The sequence below is a fragment of the Octodon degus genome, unplaced genomic scaffold (genome assembly GCF_000260255.1).
Source record: "Octodon degus isolate 3935 unplaced genomic scaffold, OctDeg1.0 scaffold00380, whole genome shotgun sequence".
NCBI classification, from domain to species: Eukaryota; Metazoa; Chordata; class Mammalia; order Rodentia; family Octodontidae; genus Octodon; species Octodon degus.
The window spans coordinates 117,719-122,718 of record NW_004524956.1 but is presented as its reverse complement, the minus strand read 5'-3'; positions in this window follow the sequence as shown (position 1 = coordinate 122,718).

Sequence of the window (5,000 nt, the reverse complement as noted above, 5' to 3'; positions counted from 1 at the left end):
TTGCCTGTGCTGGGCTTGACCTTGCAATCCTCCTACCTCAGCCCCTCATGGTACAGGGATTATAGATAACATATGCCACCATACCTGGCTAGTCTTATCCTCAATGTAGAAAGAAACTAAGGGAAGAGGGATTAATTAGCTAACCAAGAATCAGACAGCTAACTAATGGCATATCTGGGAAGAAGTCTCTGGTTTTCCAGTATAAAACTCTTTCCACTTCAAGTTGAGTCATGGAGCAAGTTATATGTAATGTTCTAAATGTGTCTCTTCCACAAATTCACAAAGGGCACAGTGATGTTTCCTTTCTTGTTTCTGACATTTTCTCTGCTAAGGCCATCTAGTTGATTGTGTTAGTATTATTTAAACATTTTAAGAAATTATCAAATTTTTCTCACAGGGTTTTGCATGATATCTCAGGATCTATAATGGTAATGCATTGGAATAAAAGTGTGATTGATAAAAAGTGGCCACATGTAATTTTAAGCCCCTCATCAGAATGTAGTCTGTTTATGTACTCTCAAATGTAAGCAGGTCCTTTGACCAATAGAATGCAGCAGAAATGATATTGGGTGACATGCAAGCTATCTGCCAGTTTCTGCTTATGAAAAGCCCTAGCCAAGCTGTTTAAAAGCAGGGCAATATACCAGGGTCGCCCTGACATCCGCTGGGCCCTAAACATGTGAAATCCAGTGACCAGCTGTCCAGAGTCAGGAAGCATCCAGCCAACCAAAGGAAATATGAGGAACAGTTAGTTATCATCCAGCTAAGCCATTATTTTAGGGTAACTTGCTGTACAGCAATACCAACACAACAAAGTTGAAGTGTTGAAGCATGTGCCTCTCCTAGATCAACTATAAGAAATAGCTTTGATGACCTTAAAGAACTCTATTGTTTTTTTCATTTTTTAAAGTTCCATTTTACACATGTGGGTCTGGTTCTTTACACTTATGAGTATATCTTCAAGTGGCATCCACTTAAATATAAAGGCTTGGAGTTTATCATTCTTTATAGCTCAGTAATGCTCCATTGTATAGAAATACTACATCTTTTTCATCATATGGTCTCCCTAGTGTAAGAACTCAAAGGAAGAAATAAAAATAGAAAGGTATAACAATTAAAAGAAAAGTGAGAACTTAAGGATTAAACAACGAAGAGAGGGCAAGGAGACAAGCTAGGAAACATGACAGGGACAAAGCCATACATTTATATGCACAAGCTGGTTAAGGCAATGATCCTGAGAATCTTTAGCAAGTTTTTGAAGCTAGCAGTTAACTGGTAGGAATCTCACCCTGACTGACTATATATGTTGATCCCTGTGAACCAAGCAACTGCACTGAAGATGGCAATGTGTAATACTAGGCTCATGCTTGGAATGCCTGTCATTCTGGTCTTCTAAATATGTACTACTTGTCCTATCATATCAATTACTGCTATACTGTCTCTCAAGTAAATGCTTGTTTAAAAAAGGTTAATAAATGAAAACAAGACACAAGGAAAAAAATGAAATAAAATTCCATTTTGCGAAAAAAAAGAGAAACAAAACAGCCAAAAGATAGAAGAAAACCTTCTCATCACCGTCACACATCAGGAAGCACAAATTACAGCCACAAGGAGATACAACCTTAAGTTAGTTAAAATGGATCTTCTTTAAAAAATGAAAAGTGGTTGCTCATAGTTGGTTGCTTCTTCTTTTATGACAATGCAAATAAAGTAATCTTTTTATTCGACATATCAAGGTAATTAGAATTTACTTATATTCCTCCAAAATAATTTCTTTCAGGTCATCTTTCCTTGTCCATCAAACTTACTTCTATTCTCTCCTTTTCTATTTCTCTATTTTCCCCCTACTACTTTTCAATATTCTTCCTTGGGTAAAATTGCTCAATTGAGTGACATTTAGAGTGAATAAGTTTCTGCTTTCATGGGGCTGGGAAGATAGCTCAGTGACATAGGTACCTGCCTGGCAAGCACAAGGTCCAGAGTACCACACAAAAAAATTTGGTTTCTTTTCAAATGTGTTACATAGCAATAAATGTTGTTTATATGGCCAAGTATGGCAGCTTACTGACTTCCACAGTTTGTCATTTTCTAGACTATGCCAGATCCTATTGTTATTACTGATTGCACTGCTTTAGCTAAGGTGACGTACTTGTTCTAATCAGGTGTTCTTCTTTGTGAGCCAAGAAAAATATTGTCTGAGGGTCACAAAAGTATTATAGTCCAACACCAAAGGACTAGAGGCTCAGTCAAATAAGCAGAAACTTCTCACCTCTGACAAATTGAAGAGGTAGAATGTTTGACAGACTGAAAAGCCAAGGACCAGCTACACCAGAAGGCATTTCTGAAAAATAGTCATTTTCTAAAGAGTTCTTGATACTAGTAACAAAGATAACTACCAAAAGCAATTTAGAAGCATCAATGAAGAAAATAAACTTAAACAACAAAAGCAAGAGTAGAAACACAAGCAAAATGTAACCCCACACATGCAGCTTGACCTTGTCAAACTCAGAGAGTAGTGAAGCAGAACAAACCAAAAAGTACCCACATGAACTCTCTGAAATGGTAACAGCAGAAGTAGCAAAGCTCACGAATGAGGCTCTAGAAAAATATGTGAAATAATTTCACAGATAACAAAAGGAGATGTTGACTGTAGGAAAAGACATGACTAAAATCTGCGGTAAGAGAGGGGAAAAATAAGAAAACTGGCCAGCAAGAGAGCTCAGTAAACTAAGCACCCGTTCAGGCAAGTGTAAGAACAAGGGTTCGATCCCCAACACTGCATGCCATGCCCCGGGCACACTGAGCCAGCCATGAGTCTAGCTATGGTGGTGCATGCCTCTAATTCTAGTGCTGGAGAAGCTGAAAGCAGGAGGATTAGTATGAGTCTGAGCTGTATAGTGAGATCCTATACAGAATACACAGGACAAAAAAAGTAGAAAAGCTTGGGGAAATTATGGAAACCATGAATGTCCACTAAGGACAAAAAGTGGAATCCATAAAACAAGTTCAAAGAGATATCCAGAAGATTAAAATTTCTACATAAAATATACACAGAAGGGCCAGCCAAATAGCTCAGCAGATTAAAGCACCTGCAAGCAGGCATAGGGGCCAGAGGTTCCATTCCAGGGCCTGCTGTGCCAGCCCCACCTCTGTAGCACACTGAGATGGCAACTGAGACTAGGCATGGTGGCACTCACATGTAATCCCAGCATTTGGGAGGCTGTAAACAGGAGGATGACGACGAGTGTGACCTAGTAGTGAGACCCCAAACACCCTGTAGACCCTCCCCTAAATAAAGAAAAATAAAATAAAATGTAAAACTAAATTAAAATACACACAGGACAAAAACCACGTGCGGACAGAATAAGAGATATAGAAGACAGGTTTGCAGTTATATATCAACAAAATAAATACTTTTTAAAATAGCAAGGAATCATTAACAAATCAATCCAACAACTGCTAGAAGATACAGATAAGAATAACATAATATTGGAATACAAACCAGAGTTGGTTCAAAGCACAGCAAAAAACAAAAACCCTGTTCACAGAAATAATGGCAAAAATTTCCCAAGCATGGAAACAGAATTTGATATACACTTAAGTGGGGTATATGGAACTCCAATTAGCCATGATAAAAAACAATTACACCGAAGTGCAAAATACTAAAGATTCCAGAAGTTCAAAACAAGATCAAAATTTTAAAAAATTTAAAAATATTAAATAGTTTTATACAATGGAGTATTACTCAGCTATAAAGAATGACAAACTCGAAACCTTCATATTTAAGTGGATGCCACTTGAAGATATATTCCTAAGTGAAATAAACCAGACCCACATGTGTAAACACCATCTTGTCTCCCTAGTGTAAGAACTCAAAAGAAGAAATAAAAATAGAAAGTTATAACACAGTTCAATGGAAAGTGAGAACTTAAGAATTAAATAATGAACAGCAGGCAAGGAGAAAAGCTAGGAAACATGACAGGGGCAAAATCATATATTTATATGCACAAGATGGTTAAGTCAATGATCCTGAGACTCTTCAGCAGGTTTTTGAAACTAGCACTTAATTGGTAGGATTCTCACCCTGGCTAACTATATATGCTGATACCTGTGAACTAAGCAACAGTGCTGAAGATGGCAATGTGTAATACCAGGGTCATGCTTGGAATGCCTGTCATTCTACTCTTCATAATGTGTACTGCTTCTAATGTCATATCAATTACTGCTATACTCACTCTCAAGTAAATGTTTGCTTAAAAAGGGTAATAAATGAAAACAAAAGACAAGAAAATAATGTCATAGGACTGTCCTGATACTATACTGTATATGGTTAGATTTCTAAATTTCTTTTTAAAAATATGTGTTTATTCCTATTGTAAATATTTTTTTCCTTTTTTCTTCACATTCTATAGGGATTTAAAGGTTAACATATCAATACTTAACAGAAAATACCTGTTCTATGTTATGTCCAAGATGTTTGATATTCAGACAGACAGTGAGGTTAAGCTCAACTGTCTATGTTACAGGGTAATAATATCATTAAGTTTCTCTTCTGGAGGGTTAACAACTTAAGTTTTCAGACCAAAAGTTAGAGAAAAGAAGGGCTACAAGTACAGCCAACATTTTTGCCCTAGCCTTTCGAGGTCAGTGAGGACTCAGGAAATAGGAGAACTTGTACTGTAACTCAATTGTGTCCCAAATTTTCTGATCAAGATTATAGGGTCATAGAGGAAAGTGATTGATGATGTAGAGTACGCCTAAGGAGAGTCACATAGAGAGAGAACATTCTCCCAGATTTTCACAGAGAGAAAGTTGGTCAAGCAATGGCCTTCACTCATCCACATGACTGATGCTGACAAAGAAAGAATCTACAAACTGCTGTACAGAGCTTCAGGGTAAATCCTGAGTGGATTTGACTGACCTTGTTAGATACAAAATATTTCTTGTTATGTAGGTCTTGCTTTATTTTGGTCTGAACCACCCAGCAGAAAAGTATAAAC